Source organism: Physeter macrocephalus, chromosome 20, assembly GCF_002837175.3.
Source record: "Physeter macrocephalus isolate SW-GA chromosome 20, ASM283717v5, whole genome shotgun sequence".
NCBI classification, from domain to species: domain Eukaryota; kingdom Metazoa; phylum Chordata; class Mammalia; order Artiodactyla; family Physeteridae; genus Physeter; species Physeter macrocephalus.
The window spans coordinates 110,884,136-110,907,318 of NC_041233.1; the positions used below are offsets into that span (position 1 = coordinate 110,884,136).

At 41.6% G+C, this 23,183-nt stretch overlaps 1 long non-coding RNA gene across 1 annotated transcript in view; it reads left to right on the forward strand.

Moving 5' to 3' along the window:
- The first annotated feature begins 2,925 nt into the window (after positions 1–2,925).
- LOC114484561 (uncharacterized) overlaps positions 2,926–23,183 on the forward strand; it is a 224,910-nt gene continuing 204,652 nt past the window's right edge. The window contains exon 1 of the long non-coding RNA XR_003677633.1: positions 2,926–3,088. This is a non-coding gene — a long non-coding RNA (uncharacterized lncRNA). The remainder of the gene's footprint in view (positions 3,089–23,183) is intronic.

Here is a 23,183-nt window from a genome sequence, read left to right on the forward strand (position 1 = left end):
CATCCACTTATATAATATCTTAGTCAACGAAATTCCCTGAAGGGTACTCCCCAAATTAAGTAAGAATCCTTCCTTTTGTTACTCTTAAGGAGGAAGGTGAAGGCTGATGAAGTTGCTGGAGTTACCTGGCAATTTTCAAGTACACTGAAGAAGATAAAACTGACACAGAATTCAAAGGAAAGTGTTTTGTTAGAAATAGGTGCAGAATACTTAGAATAAATAAGCAACACTTTCAACATTAATCCTAAGAGATGCTTCCCAAATATATCCCATATCAGAGGAGAGATGCTGCAGAAAATAACTGACCATCTATCTGTATCCTCAGGAAAGCATGAGAAGAATTTTAAAAGGGATCGTAACAAATTGTTTACTCAGACTCACGATCTTTAAGCACATGTTAGTTCGCCACATAATTTTAAATTATTGAGAAAGTAAACGATTCTGGTGATAGCCCACTTCAACAACTGGCAAGTCCTGATTTGATTTTCAAGGAAAATAGTCTAATTATATGAGAAACTGAAATATTTCCTTGTAACTGTGTCTTCCAAGGTAAAATACCATTTGCCACTTTAGTAAGCTGAAACATATGTGACTCTAATTTTAGAATATTAAATAATTTAGTTACTAGTATAGCATAATGATATTAGAAAGCAGTTTGCTTAAATGTAGCACTCACCACGTGGCAGGCGAAGTAATGGTCCCCCAAAGACACGGACATCCAAATCCCTGGAACCTGTGAATACATTATGTTACGTGGTAAAGGTGAAGATGCGATTAAGTTAAGGATATTGAGATGGCAGAGCCCTGGATTAGCCAGGCAGACCCAGCAGAATGGCAACTGTCCTTCAGGGCAAAGGGAGATCCGACTACAGAAGAGGACTGTCAGAGAGACGCAGTGCGGGGAAGACAGGGCAAGGGTCATGAGATAAGGGACGCCGGGGCGGCTCCAGAAGCCGGAAAAGGCAAGGAAGCACACGCTCTCTGAAGCTTCCCTAGGGAACAAAGTCCTGCCAGCACCTTGACTCCAGACTTCTGATCCCTAAAACTGTAGGATAATAAATTTATGTTTTTTTTTTTTTTTTTTGTGGTATGCGGGCCTCCCTCTGCTGCGGTCTCTCCCGTTGCGGAGCACAGGCTCCGGACGCGCAGGCCCAGCGGCCATGGCTCACGGGCCCAGCCGCTCCGCGGCATGCGGGATCCTCCCAGACCGGGGCGCGAACCCGGTTCCCCTACATCGGCAGGCGGACGCGCAACCACTGCGCCACCAGGGAAGCCCTTATTTACGTTGTTTTAAGCCACTGAATTTGTGGTAGTTTGTTACAGAAGCAGTGAGAAATTAATATGCAATATGGGAAGGAAGACGGTGCGACCCCTCAGAAACATAAAGCACAAAATTGCAAAGGCTTCCAAATATCTAGTAATCATTTATTTATGTGCTTGCTAATATGCCCTGGACGGAACTGTCCCCCCCGAAAACTCTTATGTTGCAGCCCTAACACCCAAGGCAACAGTGTCTGAAGACAGGGCTCTTAGGAGGTGATTATGATTAAACGAACTCGTAAGGGTGGGGCCCTAAGACGGTAAGAGGGGGAGGAGAGACACCTCTCTCTCCGTTCCTCTGCGCTTGGAAAAGGCCGCGTGACCAGTGGGCAGGCAGCCACCCACCTACAAGCCAGGGAGGGGCCCCTCACCACGAGCCACACTGGCCAACGCCTCCATCGTAGCTTTCCAGCTCCCAGGACTACGAGGAAACACGCCTGTGGCGTGGAAGCCACCCACCCAGTCTGTGGTTTTTGTGCGGGCCCCTGTGCAGACCGCTGCATGAGCAGGAATGCAGTCGCAATGCATCGAAGCAGTGAGTGTCTGCGCCCCTTCCCGGGAGGCAGGATGGCATGGGGTCCTGGGCTGCCTGACTCTGAGTCCAGGAGTCCCTGTTCACCGTGAGCGGCTAAGAGAAAAGATCGGAATTTCTCTGGGCTTCGGTTTCCTGATCTGTAAAGTCAGGTAAATGGGAACCACGGGGTTCACGTTCAGGATGGGGACCGAGGAGGATGCTGAACTCGCTCCCCCGCACCCCGCAAATACGGCATCTACAGCTACACTTGGAACCACTTCCTCCGAACACCCCCGAAACCCGGCTGAGCGATGCCTACTCTGGGACGCGGGCTCGCAGTAACCCTGGGCTGCTCCCTGAAGAGCAGGGTTTGAACCCCACACGCGGCACCCCGACTTCTAAGACCTCCTCCCGCGTCCAGCGCCAGAACCCCTGGCCCTGAGAACCGCCAGGGCCCGGCCCACAAGGCCCCGGGGAGCCGCTCTCAGAGGCCTGCGGACTCACCTGCCGGCTGCTGCGCGGCGACGGGGACCCGGAGCCGCCGGAGAGGCAGGGCGGTGGCCTGAGGCGCACAGGGCGGCCTGGTGTCCTCGGGGTCAGAGCCGGGCCTCCTGCGCCGCCCAGCGCGCCAGGGACGGCGCCTGGGCTTCACAGGCGTCTGCACCCGGGCTTCGCGTCCGAGGCCCTGGCTTTACGTCTGACGCCCCGGTTTTACGTCAGTAACCCAGTTTTACGTCTGTGGCCCCGGCTTTACGGCTGAGGCCCCGGCCTTATATATGAGGGCCCAGTTTTACGTCAGTGACCCCGGTTTTCTGTCAGTGACCCCGGATTTATGTCGCTGACCCCGGTTTTACGTCAGAGGCTGTGGCCCCAGTTTTAACTGCCGCCGGGGGGCACGGCCGGGCCCGGGTGGCCGAAGGGGCTGAGGCTTGACGGTCCGCAGGACTGCCGACATTTGCCTCCGTGAAGAGCTGCCGCCTGAGGGCCAGCCCGAGTCTGGTGCTCACGAGACCGCGCCCCTGGGGCCACCGACGAGGCTGGGCAAACCCTCAGGGTCAGCACCGACTCAGCCAGGTGTCTGGAGCTGCGCGTTCACCGCAGCGCTCTTCGCGGTAGCCGCGGCGCGCCCCTGCGTGTCCGTGAGCGGAGCGGATACAGAGGAGGGGCGCTCGCGCGCACGATGGGTGCCGCTCGGCCGTGAAAAAGGAGGCCGTGCCGCCATCTGTGACGGCGATGGACCCGGAGGGCCGTAGGGTGAGTGAAAGTAGCCAAACAGCGCACAGCTTCTCTCCTCCGTGGGATCCAGGCCACAGACAGACAGAAAACCAGCTCCTAGACGCAGAGAACGGAGTGGTGGTCGCCAGAGGCGGGGGCGGGGCGTGGAGGAGATGGGGAAAAGGGGTCAGAAAGTGCAGACTTCTAGTTGTGACAGAAATAAGCCCTGGGATGTGATGTCCCGCACAGTGACCACGGGGAGCAATACTGTGCTGCGTAGTATTTGAACTCTGCGGAGCGGTTCTCACCCTTAACTCAAACCATCGTGCTGCACACACCGTAGACTTACGCAGTGGCGGACCTCAGTTACTTCTCGGTAACACCGAATGAAAAACGGCCTCACCGCCGGAAGAAAAGTGCACCTGTGTGTCGTGACAGCCGTTAACTAGGCTTATTCTGGTGGTGATTTCACAGTGTATACAGACGTCGAGTCATTACCGTGTACCCCTGACGCTAATGTAAGGTGTGTGTTAAGTTACACCTCCAGCACGATGCCCGCTGTGCGCGGAATCTGTGATGGTCAGACCAAACGGTAACGTAGGTTAAGTGTTTAGAGCAATGTCTGACCTGCCCTACTGAGGTTCCTAGTATTGTGACATTTCATTTTACTGAAGCAGTTACTTAAATGAACGTATTTTTAAGTAAAACAGCAAGGCGTGGTTGGAATAGAAAAGGACTAAGATACCGGAAACGTAAACTCAGATTTCTTTTTGGTGATCTCGAGTTAAGTCACAGTCTCTCTGTAAGTTTTTTGACTTTATCCTCACTCGCATGAGGACGTTGAGATGGAAATCTGACAAATTCGTTGTGAGGACAAAGATGAAACGATACATGTGAATGAGCTTAGAACTACGAGAGACTACAGGAGTGTCATTTGTCGGTGTCGTTCACTGGCTGTGATCATTATTATTATTACATGTCGGGAAAGGGAGAGCACCAACCTGTGAGGTTTTTCACACTTAGGTTATCATTTAGGAAACTTAATGGCCTTTTAAAAAGTTCCCCTCTGGGAGTTTTAGACTCGGTTTTCTACTTTGTGCTAAGTTTTCCTGGGTTTCTGTCACTGGCAATTGTCTCCGTGAAGCAGAAAAAGAGAAGGAGGAATCACATGTCTGTCTGGCAGTAAAGCACTGAGCCATGGAGACAAGAAACAAAACGCAAGCAGGTGGTCTCATGCGGGGATCCTTGGGTGGCCAGGCTGAGTGGGCTTGGAGTAATTCAGAGAGTAGAGTCCACACCCCGCACCCCTGACGGGGGCACAGCCACGCCTCCAGGTTTTACCTCTGGTGTGGAAACTGAAAACCTAATGACTAATACCTATAGAACTTTGTACATCACAGATTGTAACGTACTCATATTCTCTTCTTAAATATAACCTAGTCCACACTTTCTACCTCATTACGCTTGCTTTTATTTTATCGTGAATGAAAAGCTTCTTCACAAAACTGGTATGTATTGTCCCCAAAAGGGGACGGCATGGCTGAGGTTTAAAGGCGTTGGGGTTATGTGGATAGTGTGCGATAAAGCTGGACTATGCCCTTAATGCATTGACTCACTTCATTTATATTTTATCACAATCTGCTACTTTTTATCAACATTTTAATGTGGTTAAACTTAAATCTACACCAAAAAACTGAGATGGCTCAGAATAAAGCAGGGTTTGGATATTTTGCACATAAAGGAAGGACACATTTTATGTCTCTATCGATATTTCTCTGTTAGTGGCGATTTATCTCGTTCTTACCCTTAACACTGCTTACTATGTAAAAAAACAAAGAAAAAGCAAAACAAGAGTGAAGTCCTCAATCACTTCAGAGCTTAAACTAACGTCAGGTTGTCTTGCCAGGACTGGGACAGGGTGGCAAGTGAGGCTGTTAAAGTTGGATACAAAATTTAGGGGTGCACCAAAAAAATTCAGTAATCGAGGTGAATAATATTTAATGCAATATTTTAAAAACTCAGAAGTGATGCAAAATACATGATGAACAAGATATTAAGATTTTAAATAAAGACAGGATCAGTTTTCTACCAGATAAATGGACTTAGACACATAAATCCACACCCACCAATTCACACAATTTTGCCCTTAATTTCCAGGAATGCAAGCAAGTACTTAGTACAATGAATTCAGCAGACTCTTTGGGGACATAAAAGAGTTTTTATGTTTAATAACTCTGAGAGTGGAGCACTCGCGACTTCAATTTATTGGCTTTGAACATTTTTGTGACATAAAATGGAGGACAACTTACAGGGTTTGAATTAGAAATTGTGTTGATGATTAAATTTCTCAAGAAAAAATACGGTAGTTCGGGTTTAGTAGCTCCTGGGACATCTCATCCCTGGCAAACAGCAAGTATCTTGTTTTCCCAGAAGGGTAACAGGTTCTCAAAGAAGAGATCACACACGGTCTTTTAAAGTTTGACATCTCTACAGACTTAGGGATTGTAAAGAAGAGCAATATCATCAGCATCTTCCCCAGATATACATGAGGAGTGTGTGTGTGTGTGTGTGTGTGTGTGTGTGTGTGTGTGTGTGTGTGTGAGAGAGAGAGACAGAGAGACAGAGAGACAGAGAGAGAGACAGAGACAGAGAAAGAGATAAGAAGGAGGAAGAGGAGAAGAAGGAGGAAAAGGAAAAAAACTAGATAAATAGGTAGGTAGATAGAAAGGCAGATAGATAAAGAGATGGAAATTTTAGGACATGTTATAGAGCACTGAATAGGACTAGAATGTCTCCTTTTCCTAAATCAGGAGCAAGTTTCCTACCTTCCAGCTAACATTCAGTGTAGGAGGAAAATTTTTAAAAAATAAATAAAATTAATAGGGTGTAGTACTTGTCAGAAGTAGAGGAGGGCAATTCCAGTTGTCAAAAGAAACAGGTGCACTTTAATAGAAATCTTGGAGGACTGTCTCTCCGAAATATCCAGTATACAATCTTACATCTACCCATAAGCTCTAACTCTGAGTCTCCGAGTTGAGAGGCATGGAAAAGACCTCAGACACTTAATTTAGAAAATGACTCTTTTAATGCCAGTGCAGAGTGGTAAACTACCTCATAAAATTGGAATTTTAAAACCATTGTCGTTTAAGAGGAGGACTGGCTGAGAGAAAGGAGATGTCCAATTCTGACTAAATAGTATTCCTACAGAGAGAGACCAAGTAATTCGTAAGTGCTGCACCATTGTTAGTCCCACTAGTATTTAAGTGATTTGATTAGAAATGATTAAATTCTTAACGGGACTTTCAGAATAATAATTAAGTAAAACTGCTTTGCATTATTAGAATGGACCAGATTAAGAAGTTAATGAGCACAAAGTATCTGAACAGTGTGGGATTCTGAGGTGAAGGCCAGGCTTTCCCAAGGAAGATGGAGGAGCTGGGTGGTCCCGCATCTGGGGACGTCCCCCCGGGCACGGTGAGCACCCCGCCTCCCCAGAGAGCCTTGAAGACAGGAGTTGAAGTGCAAGTCAGTATGGAACACTCGGAATAAGACTGTCCTTCAGAGCACTACTATGAATAACCTAGTTTACCTTTCTGTTTGTATTGTAAAAATAGAATTTTAACAGAGAGGGTCTTCCCTCTGTTTTATTCAAATAAAACCCCTTCATACTATTAGGGTCACGTTACAATTATTCCATCTGAAGTTGCCCAGGCTTCCCTCACTTAACCAGGCTGGTTTCTTCTTCTACTTCCCGTAGATCACATCAATTTTAGTTGACACTTTAGAGGTTGCCTTTGCCCCCAAGGAATTGTGGTCACTCTGAGGAGACATTTCCTCTTGTTATTCCTAATGCCTAGTAACCTTTATACATATTTTAAAATAAATGAACAAATGGATGAATTAACTCCATCATTTTGAAAGTATTTCTCCTTTGCTCGTAGCATTTTACACAAAGAAAATAAGAAGCCATGTTTTGAAGATTTATAATAGAGCTATGTTTTTCTAAATCTATATTAAAGGCACAGATGGGGGCACAATTTGTGAATGTAATTAACAAGGATAAGCTCCTGAAAACCCTAGAATTCAGATGGCGGAGTTCCTGGGATGAGTTTGTGTGGTGAAAAGGGAATAATAGTTCTATTAGTGTCAAATACGTAATACATTTGCTCCACACTTTTATTTGTCAATAAATTACTATAGAATTTTTTTGTAGCATAGAGAATAGATGATATAGCCAGTGGAAATTTAACAAATAGCATATGCTATAAAAATTGAACGTAGTTTTCATTGCAGTAGATAAAAATGAAATTAGCAATAAGAAATATGATTTTGACTCTTTCAAAGAATATCTGAGTGTACGTAGATATAGTCAGTGTTTATATATGTATAGTAGCTTATGTTTCTGTATTTCACCTATTCCACAAAGGATTTGAGGTTCATTTGGGAAATATACTTAAAACCCAAATCTCCTCCCAGCCCAGAAAACCTCTCCACAAAGGAAGAAGAGAAAGAAAGCAGTTTTGTTATCAGATAAGCATTAAATCAGAATGTGGTGCACACCACAGGGAATTCGCCAAGAGAGGCAAAGACAGAGGAAAATCTTACCCTTTTACGTGGTCAGGCAGCTAGAACCCCTTCTATGAGTCTTCTCAAGATGAGCACTGACTAGGCCTCAGCAAGACCTGGCAGCAGCACGTACTACACATATACACAGCCATCCTGAGTTCACCTGCGAGTTGTGGGGACCGGCTGTAGTAGCTAATCAGCTTCTTTCAGAGGAAAGACGAACTGCTCCTGTCTTTGTGACGAGAAGACTTAGGTTTGCAAGTTGGGGCCAGGAGCCCACAGAAGCTCAGCCCCTCACCTCCCACAGAGCCTGGGAGATGGGCCCCCTCTCCCTTCCTGGTTTTGTTTCAAAGACATAGTCCCCAGGTCCTTGAGAAGGACACTCCTGGGTCACAAAGCTGAGGAAAGTCCTATCAGAAAGATTTATACACACTTCAAAAAAGAGGAGAAAGTACTTAATGACAAGGTTTCTAAAATAATTGCTCTGAGCAAAGGGTGGAGGTGGAAACCTCTCTCCTTATTATTTGATGGAGGAGAATTAAGCCCGTTATTCATAGTTTGTATTTGTCCTCACAGGTCGCATGGGCTGTACAATTTTACGAAAATACAAAGTTTCAATCAGAAAGATAGTGGAAGTTTTATTTTACTGCTTGGTGAGCATTTCAGGTGATTATAGGTATTCTTTGCCTGTTTCCCTGTAAGAAAATTCTATAGCATATAATAGGCCAACTGGGTGAACTGTATTTCCGATGAGTGTTTTCTGCCTAAAAAAATGCCTTTTTCAGAGGTGCATGCTGGTAAAGATCCCTAATAGAGAAAAAAGGAGCCTCCTAAATGATCTAAATCAGATGGTCTTGTGCCCAAACGGTCTTAGTTACCTGCCATTAGAACAGATAGGGGGGTTGGGGGGAACACAGATGCCAGTCCTCTCGGGATACAGCAGAAAGATGGGGAAGCATCTGAAGGTAGAAGTCCTTTGGTTTTCTCCTCCTATTTTTCCAGGATCTAAGCCTGTCTGAGGGAAGGAAACAGACCAGGAGCACTGAAAGGACAGAATGAGGAGCCTCATTAATTTAAATTACCTTCTGTCCCCTGAAATAAAAATACCCAACCTAAGAGCTGTGTCTTACTCAGGGCCTGTGTCTTACTGGGGCTACCGCCAGGGAAAGGGCCTTTCAGTAGCTCTGAGGAAATGCTCCCAAGAGAAAAGGGAGGAGTCAGGATGTAAGTGATTTTGGCCAGAGCGCTACTTTCAGTCTGGCACACATACATCTCAGTCAAAGGCCACTGCTAGTCCCCAGGGACAGGTATCCCAGGAAACGATTTTAGTGCTTTTCTGTGCACGGGAAGGTGCAAGAATCTGGGGTCATTGCCATTTTTTCCTGAGATATCTCTAACTCTCTAAGGGGCCTGTTTTTCCAAAGCACAGTGTGCCTTATCCTGTTTTTCGTCCTGAATTCCTTTCAGGCTGTTCTGTCTCGTGGCAGTGACTGCAGTGGCTAATGACTTGATCTTGTAGAACTGAACGGTGGGCGACAGTCTTTGTTTTACCCCTCAAAACCCAGGTAAATTGATTTACACAGTCCACAGCTCGTATCCACACGTCCACCTACCCACCCCCTCTTCCAGGTCGGCTCTGGTTGTGGTCCTGAGTTTAAGGACAGCATTCGTCCTCCCTTCCTCTGTTCCTCTGAAGAATTAAACTGTTGCTGCTAGTCTATAACTTAGAAATTACATATTAATAGTCCTAACCACCTGTGTAGTGTTTCTGACCTCAGAACAATTAAGGGGCACACCTGGATAAATGCAGCCCTTCCTTCTGAGTGTGACTGGCCGTTGTCAACACTGAATTACTTTGAAATGGGTTGGAAGGGCAGGCATTCTAGTTCCTGCTAAATTAGCTTTACAAAAAAAGAGGGGGTAATCAATCTGCATTGGAAACCATTGAATACTTTCAAAGTATTCAAGTCCTAATGACTTAATTAATTGTATCTCAGGCTACAAAGGAAGAGAAGGCAAAATCTGTAGTTCTTCAAAAGAAGAATTAGGCAAATTCAGTGACATTTATTTATTGGGAAAAATTGTTTATGGATGTGATTTATTAGTAAACTAAACTTTTTTCTTTTTTTAATTGAAGGATCGTTGATTTACAGTGTTGTGTTAATTTCTGCTGTACAGGAAAGTGATTCAATTATACATATTTACATGTTCTTTTAAAATTCTTTTCCTTTATGGTTTATCTTTTCCATATGGTTTAGCACAGGTTTATCACTGTGCTATACAGTAGGACCTTGTTGTTTATCAGTAAACTAAACTTTTACGTTGGAGCCATTCTTAAGGTCCGAAAACAAGCTTTACATAAAGAAGCTCTTTTTTACATACTTTTTTTTTATAGCCAGTGGGTGTCAAGGCTTCTGCTTGTATAGTCTATGCATTTAAATAATTTTCAAGATTTTGGATGGGTTTGTTTTCAACTCAAGCTTTTGAGTAAAGTGTTAACAGGGGAAAGATTATGGCTTGTTATGCCTCATCTATTTCACAATCTTGATGCATTATGTGAGGTACTGGGTGACAGTCACAACTGAATGACACCCACAGACCATGCAAATACTCAGCCAATTTTAGCTAAAATTGGGGATTTCATTAGTTCTGTTTTCAGGACATCTTTCAGTAAGAGAAAAGCATTTGCATTTCACTCCTCATACTGTACCTACTAATAATGAGTTAATATCTCCTGAAATAACTTGCAGATGAGGAGCTAGAAGCAGAAAAGAAGAGCCTGATAATTTCAATTTTAAGTAACTTGACTATACAAATTGTTTTCCATCTACAAACTTCATACAATTGAGAAGGCATATGACTGTCTAATCCATGATAGCTACAAACATACCTACATGTCCTGGATTTGTACCAGGTAGCTAAAGTAGATTTTTCCTTCTGCGTCCCTAGCACGGCAGAATTACTGACACTGTCCCTCTGACATAGAGGCTTTTCTCCTGTGGTTCTGAGGACAGCGTTGCTAGGCAGCAGACACCCTTCTCTTTTCCATCCTTTCCAGAAATGGAGTCACTCTAGCATGCCTCAGCCCACGTCTGGGCACCAGGCAGGTGTCTGGAAGTGAATCATTCTCTCGAGAACGTTTGCCTCTAGGATTTGGGGGAAAGTCAGTTTAAATCAGGGCATATAAAATAAGCCTTAATAACCTTGAAAGTATAAATATAGTTTTGTGAAGCACAGAGCTTGACAGAATTGGATAGTCAGACTGGAGACAGTTAAATATAGACCAGGAGACTATAACTGATGCTAGCGGAACAAATCATTTCAACTAGAAATTTGAGATGATAGGTTTTGAAATACGGTCCTTGTGGAAAAGCCTAAGAAAGAGTTCAGGTAGCTCTAAGGCAGAAGAACAGTGTTTAAGAGAGCAGAGATATGCTTTTAATTAATGTGGGGACTAAAAATACAAAACGCTTCTGTGGGCCTTTTCTTTTTCAATTATGCATGTCTATTTAAGTTGTCTTTTTAACTTTTGGTAATTGAGTATGATAATTTTATGCCACAAATTAAAAAAAATCCTGGCACATCAATGAAGAAGATGCGTTGGCTGAAATGTTTCATATTAAATAAAAGCAAGGATAGAAAATTGGGAAAATTAAAAACATTTAGCAATTTGGTTATTGTTCAAATGTGTATCTTAGGAAAGAACTGTTACTTCCTGCTTCTGTCGGTTTAACACAAAGATTAGAGACACATTAATTAAATTAAAATGGTTCATAATAAGACATTTATTTTTAACTTGCAGAAACGTCTGAGGCAAACAATGTATAAATTAACCTTTATATTCCTGTTTTCAGAATTAAGTCTCATTGCTATGTTTGGTTCAGTTGTATTCCTTCCAGAAAGCTGTGTTGGAATCTTAACCCCCAGCACCTCAGAATGTGATCTTTTTGGACCTTTATAGGACCTTTACAGAGATTATCAGGATAAAAATGAGGTCTTTGGGTGGACCCTAATTCAATATGACTGATGTCCTTATAAAAGGGAGAATTTGGACCCGGACACACACAGTAAGAAGATGATGTGAAGAAATGAAGAGAAGCCATGTGAAGCCGGGAGGGATGCTGCCACATGCCTGGAGTCTGGGGCTCTGGGAACAAGAAGAAGCCAGGATAGTCACCAAACTGGGACTTAAGTACAGTTTTGCCTTTCCCAGAAATAGAATCTTAAACCAATCAATCGGGAATGTTCCATCTTAGTTGAAGATCTTCCCTAGTATAAAGAAGCAAATTGAGGATTATATAGTTGGATGGGGCAGCCTCCATACCATTCAGGTTGCCACCCAGTTCTTTGAGGAAATAAAAACAACTGTATTGTCTCACAAATGGAGTCTTTACAAGAACAGAAATTAAGCTCTAGAAACAATTCAAAACTCGCCTATCCTTTCTACCAATCTTCCCCCTATTCATGTCTAAAGGCTTGCAGATATTGTAAAAATCTGGACTTCCGGAGCAAAAGTCCTTCTGGGTGGAACTTGCATTCTTTCTCTGTGCCATTTGAACAAACCCTATCAAATAAGCGTCCTACCTGGTCTTCAGCAACAAAGATAATTCTTATCAGAAGGAAATAAAAAAGAAAGGCTATTTTGGAAACTAGGCTTATGAAAAATCTTAAAATCTCTTCCACAGATTTTGGTTAAAAGCTTTAGACATCTCAGCAGGTAACTTTAACTTATTCAATGGCCAGAAGCAAAATTTGCATCCAACTTGTTCTTTTATAGACTAGTGAGTTTGCATTATCATACCTGTCTCATGGCTGAATTTTTAAAATGAAAGCCATAAGATCTGTCAGATCACGTATACACATTTTTTGTTAGCAGGCAGGCACACCAAGGCAATCCTAAACCACCCTTTCTGTGGCTCAGTGAGGTTCTAAGTCACTCTCCTGTGTAGTACTTCCTAACATCGGGGATGAAGCCTACTGGAATCAGTTGCTGCAATATCCCAGCCATAAGATTCAGTTAACTGACACGAAGAAACAGCCAGCTGCCCCACTGGGGGCTGGGGGTTCCCCTCAGGCCTCCCTGTGCCCCAGCTCGGCCTCTGGCTCTTACCTCACCACTTCTCAGGTGTCTGAGCCGTATCTACGACAGCACCTGTGTTGTCCTTCTTTGATTTGTTCACCCGTCAAACCGCCTTTTGGGTTTAGTCCATCCAAATTGTGTTACAGTCAAGGTCTCTGAATCAGGTAATGACTTTCCTGTGGGATCCTGGTGGGTCCCTGGCATGGGTCTGCTTTTCCATTGCATTTGAAATGGAAGACAAGTAGTGTCAGGCTGCTGGGAAGTTAGCATTGCCAGGACGAACCTTCCCCAAAAACACTTCGAATTTTTTTCAGTATTTAGTAGTGAAAGATGTTAATGTGTTAACGGTAATACATCTCTGGCTTAACATAAATTGAAGATGTTCTTGAGTTTTCATGAATGCTGGAAACTAGTAACTTCTGGGTCTTTGTCACTTGCTTTAAAAAAGAAGAATATAATGTGAATGCGTTTGGTGTGTTCTTTCCTGAGTGGGACCTGTTAAAAAGTGGTACTAAGAGGTCATCTGGATTAGGATCATAAAGTGGAGAACATATAGACAGTAGGACTTTTGATAGTGTCAAAGCTGGTGACCTTCGTGACCGTGGGAAGTTGAGACACATACTTCGGATACTTCCTGCCACAGCTGGTGCTTCTTCACCAGTCCAGCAGACTGACTCTGCCCTTCCTGGGCGCCACTTGGAGAAGGCTATTTGGATACCAGCTTTTATGTCATTGCTTTTCAAACAACGGTATGGGTGACAATCAGCATTTTGAAAATACAAGAGGGTAAATAATAGCATGGATACTGAAATGGTGTGTCTAAATATTCCAAGTGGCTATATAAAACCTGTCTCTCCTAGAGCCCTGCTGTGCACCCTAGGCCTCCTCTGAGCCCTTGCCCGTGGCGGAGGCAGTCTTGGCTCCGTACTCATGTCAGAAGCACACCTGGCTTGCGTGTTTCTTATATGGGACTGCCGTGGGGAAGGCTAATCCATTTTAGTCCTGGAAGACTTTGAACCAAACGCTGCCAGATCCAGCAGGCATCGTGCAGAAACTCACAGCAAGCCCGCTTTCTCTGAGAAGTTTCTGCTTGTCCCCTACAGGTCTGTCAGCAGCTGGCCTTTCTCCATCCGTTCCCTCTGGAGTCAGTTAAGTTACTTTACCCCAGAAGTTTCTCTTCTCCCAGGGTCCAGTCAGTCACTGAGGCACACTTCCCACTTCTCAGCACTGGGTTTCTGACATACTTCTGGAGCTTGTGTCTCAGCAGAGCAGCTGTATTTGCTTTGCAATAGTGAGCAAAGCTTCCAATTCTGTTTCCTTCTTTAAATTAACATTTTCAATATCATCATAACTATTAATAGGGGCTAGATTTAATGTTAATCACTGGTAGTCCTGATGGATTAAATACCACAGAGATACGTTGGTAATTTCCAGCCTCACGGAGTGACAAATCACTTTTCTTGACCACAACGATTACAGAATTTAAAGCAACTGAATAACTTAGAATAGCATGTTTAAGTATTAAACAAGTGATGGAAAGGTTATGACTCTAGCTATGCTCAAGCTTATGTAGTTTCTTCTTTTAGTACTCTATTTTTAATTCTTCATCTTACACTGATATCACAGCTAAACAATTATTTCTCAATAGAAGAGAGATCATTAACTTCCAAAATAAATTCCAAATATGTTTAGAGCAAGGGTGAGGTGTTGTTTTTGTCAGATGTTGGCAGTCTGTGAAGAAAAATTTTTTGCATAGCCCCTGACTCTGGTTTCTTTGATTTTTTTTTTAAATGATTATAGTAGTTATACCAGTTATTCAAACAGCTAACTTTTAAAAAATTGCACAGTATTCAAATTTAAATAAATTAATTAAAAGCAAATGAGATTTTATTTTGAAAAATATTAAAATTTAGGATATTGTGACAAACAATATCCTAAAACAACTCTCCCAGGAATACAAAGAAGCTTCTTTTCTAGAATACCTGAAGGCTCACCATTAGAGACAGTAGTCTAATCTAACATAATCTAATGTAATCTTCTACAGATAAAGAAGCTGAGGAGAGTGAAAAAATGTACTCCTTTGACCAAAAAATGCATAACTTGAACATTGTTCTTGGTGCTGGAGATAACAGTAATTAAAAAAAACCAAAAACCTGCCCTCATTGAACTTACACTCTAACTTACTGACTGCAGTGCATCAGTCCTGCCTGTTCCTGGCTGGTGTAAGGTGCTATATGTAATATACTGTTATTTAATCCTTGCCACACTTTTGAGATAGGTATAGTTGACTGATTTAAAAGGTGGAGAAACTGAGGAGAAAGGTGAATAAACCTGCTTAAGGTATGTGCCAGTAAGGAAGAGTCCGAATTCAAATCCAGTCTATCTACACTGCAGACAGTACTTTTTCCATTATATCATGGGCCTCCTTTCTCCAGATGGACCCAAGCCACCATGATTGCAGCCTAAATCCATCCACACCGTAGTGACTTCCCTGTGTGAACTGCTCAGTGTTGGGGCTTGTCAGGGGGGGTTGGCGGGTGGGGGGACATCTCCAGGAAGGGCGTCAGATCCTCTCATCAGCGCTCACGATGGTGCTGACCAGGAACAGGTGCTTCAAATGCTGCACTTTCTGTCCCCAGATGATGGCTTTCCCTTTTCCTGGAGCTGAATAATGTGATTTATTCAGATCCTTTGAAATGGAAATGAATAGGATTTTCCAGTAAAACTTCAGGACTGAGTATGGACATTTACAAACCCCTGGAAGATGTGCTCTTTCAGAACAAAGATGTAATCCAAGAAAGAGAAAGATATTGGTTCCAGGGAAAATTGGATTCAGCAGAGCCCTGCCGGCCATGCAGTAGCCGTTTGGAGCGACCTTTCCACGTGGAAGCAGGGAGCTGGAGAATTCTGGAGAAAAGCTGCATGCAAAAAAATGGAAAATGTGGAATTCCCAGGAAAGGAAGATGTTTTACTCAGAAAATAGTGGAATAGATGGGATACACAGAAAATGAAGATGTGTATTTGCAAATAAAATAAGGTAGTTATTAATGCAAGAAAAATAACTCTGCAGGAAGGTGAATGCAATTTTAATACACTACTAGACTCCACAGTGAAAAGTCACCCTGGTTTTAACTAATGGAGTGATCTGCTTATACTAGAAGGAGGATGGGAAAAACAAAGAGCACATAAAAGAGCCACATTGTCACTCTCTTTAAAAGAAATTCATGTCCCCAAATTGATGAATCTATAAAGAATAGTATAAGTCTCTTAAAAATATAAATACGGAGTAATCACTGGACGATTCAGGTAAGAGAATTAAATACAGTTGTGTCTGGTAAGCTGGAGTGGTGAGAAATAACAGGAAGAACTGTGGTTGGGTGTGGTTTTTGTTTTGTTTTGTTTTTTTATAAATTTATTTATTTATTTTAGTTTTGGCTGCCTTGGGTCTTTGCTGCGCACGGGCTTTCTTTAATTGCGGCCAGCGGGGGCCACTCTTCGTTGCAGTGCGAGGGATTCTCATTGCGGTGGCTAGTCTTGTTGCAGAGCACCGGCTCTAGGTGCGAGGGCTTCAGTAGTTGTGGCACGTGGGCTCAGTAGCTGTGGCTCATGGGCTTAGTTGCTCCACGGCATGTGGGATCTTCCTGGACCAGGGCTCGAACCCGTGTCCCCTGCCTTGGCAGGCGGTTTCCTAACCACTGCACCACCAGGGAAGCCACGGGTGTGTTTTTTAATGATAAATCAATTTCACTACTAATTGAGTTCTTCATTTTAGACATGTATTAGTTTGATAAAAATTAAATCAAGGATTTATATAATTTAAATAAATTGGCTCATCTAAATTCATACAAAAATGTGTGGAAGATTTACAAATAGAACCTATTTTTCCAGATTCCCCAAAAATCTCCAGATGATTTTTTTCATTAACTAGTTCAGTTAAAGAAATACTTTTGTGAGATCCTTCCATCCAGCCACTGTACTGGGCACTGAGAACTCTGTCACAAATGGTGTTGTCCGTGACTGGCTGCAGTGGGGAGGAGGGTCCGACACGTCCAGTCCTGTCTAAACAGGTGGGTTAGCCTCGGGGACATTCAGGATGCTGTAGCTTGAGGTGAAGGTGGGCAAAGACCCCGCTTCCTGACGGGAGACTGGCATGGCTTTGGAATGTCTGAAGGGGACGGTGAGGCCTGTGGTGAGGAACCTGCAGGGAAAGGGCAGATCTGCATGGTCCAAGAGTGTGTGTGGGAGAACCACAAATATTTTAAGACTAATGTCTGTTAAATTCAGAAGTGGTAGAGAAAAGTTGGAAGATTAGAAATCATTAAGCATTTTCTATGTTATATTTAACTGAGCTATATAAAAGTACCATTTTTATTGGAACAAACGATGTACCTGGTCTATTGACTTTGGTTTTTCCATATGGACATATCACTTAAAGGATAACCTAATCTAACATGTTCAGTTTCTTGAGGTAAAACCCATAAGGCAAAACTGGTTTTAATATAAAGTAGTGGTTAAGAGTATGGGCTTTAAACTTCAGGCTAATACTTCAGGCTAATATTTGAGCACATTTCATAGGCTGTCTTGAATCTGATGGCATAATCTATTGAAAGGATAGTTAATTTTACTTATTTAATAAAATATGCTATATGTTTGCAATATGGTTCGATTGAGATGATGTATCAGAAGTGGTCAGGAGATCGGCAAGTGGGAACCTCACCGACGTCATCATCGCCCTTCTCAAGCTGAACCCCTCCCTCTTTCTCTCTCTCACAGGCTTATAGGAACAGAAAAATGGGTTTGCTTTTTCGCTCATTTTAAAAAGAAAGATCCAGGTTTTAAAAATAAATATTTTCATATGAAATATATTCTTCTTTGTATTCATTTGAATTTTTTTCGTAATCCTATAAAGCTGAAACACAATATGGAAAAGAATATGACAATGATACAGTAAATTATTCTTGGCTTTACATAATGTACAAAGACACCTAGCATCCAAATATGCAAACTATGGCAATGCTAAGAAACTGTTTTTGAGAGACAAATTATTTTCCTCTCAGAATTTTTCTCAAAAGTACTGTTTTAAACAGGGTAGAAATAGGGTAGAAAAGTCTTTTATAACATTACATACTCTTAAGACGTGCTCACTCACTAAAGCATAAATACAGTGTTTTGTATGCATCATTTATACTCTATGTTTTTGTCCTTTAAAAATGTATTTTCTTTTTTAGGTAATATTTCTGATAATCAGGATTTGTCTCTTTCATTGAATATGGAGGGCATATACATATACATATATATATACACATACATACATACATACATACATACATATATGTAAAATGCATTCGATTATCCTAATCACCTTAATATGACTTTGCCTTTGAGACCTAGACCTAGCAATGTCACAGTGCATTTCAGGCGTGGATGTGAGCACTGAGATTTCTCTGTAGGACAGCGGTTCTGCAGTCCTTAACAGCCCAGTGAGCTTATCTTTGAATGCACCTTCAAAGCAGTTCACAGCTGGAGGAGACTTCGAGGTACAGCAGAAACAAATCGATGGCAGAGGGAATGAATTAAGGACTTAATGCTGCAGACAATTGCCCCGTCTTCATAATTCGTTAATGGGATGCAGTGCTGAAAAGGCAGTTAACTGCAGACTGGGAGTCAACCAAGACTTTCAGGATGGCAGCGCTCACGCGACTCTGACAGGGTAACCGTCAGAGCACGGATGCTGGAGCCCCACAGACCTGGGTCTCCACGTGGTTTCAGCCACTTCACAGGGTGTAGAGCCTTTGACAAGTAACCCATCTGGCCTCAGGTTCCGCCGTCATGTATGTACATGTGCACTGAAGGCAGCAGTGCCTGCTTCACGGGCTGTTTGTGATAAGTCCATGACATGTGGTCCATGGAGCGCTTGGCCCAGGGTTTGCTTACTAGTAGCCCCTCCATCCTCCCCAAACCTGCACAGATTCAGTGCTCTCAACCTGAGGGACGTAGTCAAAGACAGCACAGTATGTGTTTCTCTGTTATTATGCTTATCCTTTCAATTCAATGGAATTTAAAAAATAAAATCTTTCTGAGCTCCTACCTCGTGACAGAAGAAACAGGAATGATCAATTGAAGCCCTCGACCCTTAAAGAACGTGCAGTCCAGTGAGGAGACAGAAGTCTGGGTCAGCTGAGTTAACTCTGATGTGAAAAATGTTATTGTAGGTTTGCACAAAGTGATTAAATAAACCTAGAGATTAGGGCCCCTTTTTGACATGCAGGTGAGGCTTGAATGTTCAGTGGTGGAACAGCTTGGGCGCCTTGAGTCACACGAGATGTTCCTAGATCCTGAAGAATGATGCGGTCACCATGGCAGGACGAGAGGTTGGCCAGGTGGAGGGGGGCGAGGGCCACCCTCACAGGTGGCCTCACACAGGGACTGTGCTCTACCTGGTGGGCAAGGTGGAAGCACTGAATGTCACATACACACACATGCAACACACACACACAACACACTCATCCTGCAGGACTGCTGAGTGTTAAAACTATGAGTTGGCTAAAGACTGTGAGTTCTGACAGGACAGAATGATCCTGTAAAAAATGTCTGTGAATGCTTGAAAATTAACTCTTCACCTCAACTTAAGACTTCATTCTTTCCCCGTTCTCTCTCTACATCATTTCCTTCTTTGCCTGAAGATGGTCAAATTAGTCAGAACGATCCCCAGTGGTTCTCCTGTGTGGTTCTGAGGCCAACGTCCAATGCCCCCTGGTTTGTGTGGAGGTGCTGCTTCCCTACTGGGTTCTCAGCCTCTGGGTTTGTGCTTCTCTGAAGTGATGACTGAGTGACCACCCACCATATGCGTCCAGAATCTGACTCAGAGATGCAAATCTCTTGTTAGGTCTAGGAGCGTGGAATTCCCCCAATTCTAGGGGAAAAATGCCTTTTTAGGGAACGAGAAAGTTCAAGGTACATTTTTGAAACAGGGCTTAAATTGAATCCTGGTCATTATGTGCAAGCTAAAAATTCTTATGTTTGTGCTAATTAGTAAAAAGAGACAATCTGTAATCACGATTTCTGGCATCCTCACCCAACTACTTCGACGTCAACTAAGGAGAAAACAAAAAAGGAGGTAGTTTTATTCACTGTTAACTATATACTAGACACTCGGTGTGGGTGACCTCATTTAATTCCGACTCTCCTATGAGATAATTAGCATGATCTGTCCTTTAAGCAACTGCGGCTAACGCCAAACACCAGGCACTGTGAAGTGTCAAACCAAGAGTTTAATCCAGCTTACCCCTGGCTGTGGAAACCATGCTTTCCTAATATACTACACTAGCTCTGTCAGCAATATTTATAAATTATTTTCAATCCAATGTGATTTTTTCATTTAATATATTTAGACACATCTTTTAAAAATAAATATTGAATTTGCTGTTTAACTCAGAATAGAACAGAACAGAGAATAAATAAGAAAACCTCATTTGAAAAGCATTCCAGTTGATCAAGCTCTAAAAAAGTTTCTGTTAATATTTTCATGGTACTCTACAATATTTAAAAAATTAATGACGCACAGTAGCAATTTAAAACAGGATATGAACAAAGGAATCACGTTTTGTATGTTTTAAGGGCTGTGTGCTAACTGGTGGAAGAGACATACACCTTACTGTATGCAGAAACCACTAAACTGTAACAGCTAGTGAGGCACACGCGTTATTCTCTTTCCAAAGCATTGTACCATTTTTCTCCATTTCTTAAGCAGTATTAATAGCAAGTCAAGATATTTTTATGGCAGAAATTCTGTGACCATGTGGAAATTTGAGGGAAATAAAAGGGCTGAAAAGGAGAGTATAATTTTAAATGCAGATGGTTATGTACCACCACATGTTTATAGTTCATTGATTGAAATCCAAGTTGATAAGAATAATTGCTTCCTCTTTAACACAAATGAAACATGCTTTGTGCTGCCCTTGTTATGGTGCAGATTAGCACAAATGTTAGACTCAAAATTTACCAAGTGCCTTTTTTTAACCTCCTTAATAGTTTTTAAATGGAAAAAAAAGCACAAGTTGGAACTATGATTCTTAAATGTTTTATAGTTTTCCAGACTGATTTATTTTTGCTTTTAAACCTTTATGTGACTGCCTATGTTCAAGACTAAGCAGATTATAAAAATTTACTATATTTTCTTAGAAATGCATAATAATACAAAGGAAAATACCTTTTAAATTTTATCAAAAAGAACATGCAGAAAGGAAAGTCTTTTTAGTGAGCAGCCTTTCTTTTATATTGAGTTAACTTACTGTTTCATTTTACTCTAATGCTATAATCATGTTATTATTTTTATTATTTAGCTCATTGTTGCATCTTGTAATAAAATATATTCTTCCTGTTGATAGGCAATATTTCAATAGGAATTTTCAAAAACATTCACCTTCAAATTTTGTGAGTATTTCTCACAGAAAAAAAGTAGACCAGTTATTTATTGCTATACAATAAGCAATTGTATTTCGGCTGTGGGAGAGAAAACACTTTTTGGTTTCAACTTTGTTATTCAAATCCCTGTGAGATCAAAGGAAGCATGATAAATACTGATAAAGTCAACCTGTCATTTTTTATGGTCGTTTTGCCCAAGGGCTGGCTTAACACCAAGGTGTTTCCAAATACGCATATTTTTAACTCTAACAGTCAGTGACCCTCAAAGTGGCTCATCGACATTCAGGGGTCACTCTAACCCTTCCAGAGAGTCACGAAGTCAAAACAGTTCTAACCATAAAATTAAAATATACTTTGCCTTTCTTACCTTCATGTTTTCATAAATTACAATGGAGTTTTCCAAAGGCTACAGAATGTGTGACAGCAGATAGAATGCAGAAGCTGTTAGGAGAACACAGCTGTCTTCTCTTCAACCAGGAATTAAAGAGCGTTAAAGAGAGTTGCAAAATCAAGCAGCACCATTTATTTTATTTTGGAAAAAAATACAGTTTTTATAAAAATATATTTATGTTAATATGTAACATAGCATATATGGATGCATTTGTATATAAATACATAATACATAAATACATATTTTAAAATTTTCTTTAACCTTCAATATAGCCGATGTTGATAGATAGAGCAACATAAACAGAACTCTATGAGGTCCTTAATAAATTTTAAAGCTGGAAAGGAGTCTTGAATCCAAACAATTTGAGAAGCATTGCATCAATCTATTAGTAAATTTACCCTTCACATTCAGGGAACAATAGTTGGTCTATTCTAAGAACTCAGAGACAAATAAATTTTATAAAACTGATCTTCCAGGTTGCTATTTTCACCTCACCAAGTCTTTGAAATCGTGTGTATTTTACATTTAAGGCACCTCTGCGTTTGGACCGGCCACACTGCAAGTGCCCCAAGCAGCATTTGTGGCAGAGCTGTGGTACTGAACAGGCAAACCCAGTATAACAATTCTTTGGATACGTTTAACTTTTTGACAAACTTACCAACAAATTATCTTACCACATATAAAGGTATTAAGGTTTTCTCTCAGGACAAACACCAGGGCTTGCATGCTTTCCTTGTTTATTAAAATTTGTAGTTTATATGCTTATATTTGTTTACAATATTTTTCCTTTTTTGGTTGGCTTTACAGCCCCTTTCTCATTTTTCATAGTATTAGTTAAATTAACAGACTTTTCTTGGACAGTTTCAGGTACTTCTTTCAATCTGTACCCACACCTTTTTGTGTTTGTATCTCTTCTTGCTGAAGTAAGACACTGTCTTTACTGGAGAGGCCTGTGTGGTGTTGAGTCGTTGCTTTGAAAACATCTGTTTTACCTTCCCTCTTGAATAGCAGCTTAGCTGGTTAGAAAGTTCTAGTTTTTCAGTTATTTTTCCTATGCACTTTGAAAATCATTTTTCTTGATCAGAAACCTGCTTTCAGTCTGTGAGTCCTTTGTCAAACTTTGCATATTGTTTATTTTTATTGATGATTTTCTGAAGTTTGTACCCAACAGATTTATGTATGGATTTATTTTAAAGTGTCCTGAAAGGTATCATAATAATTATACCAAAATAATCATTTAAATTTTAATTTATTTGAATACAGGAATCTGATAAAAATGAACAAGGTACAAAAATCAAAGTTCTCCCTCCTGTCTCTCCCTACAAATCCATTTCCCTTTACCAGACTCATGAGCTCTTTGCTGGTTTTGGAAGATTCTTCTGGAGGAAGGCTATTTGGGAGGAAAAATAAAAGTATATTGTAAAGTTAGTTTTATTTTCTACACATAAATACAAGCATTCTGACTACAACATTCTTTCCTTTTTCCCTTTTACATTAAAATATATCTGAATATGTTTGCGTACTAGTAGGTATACAACTGTTATTTAAAAAAAATTTTATTTGAAATCTATTAACATCATGTCTACTCAATTCTAATTAAACATTTTTTTCTCCTTGTCGGTAACACGCCTCCCTCTTATAACCCTGGTAAAATTTTCCATCATTTAAGTATT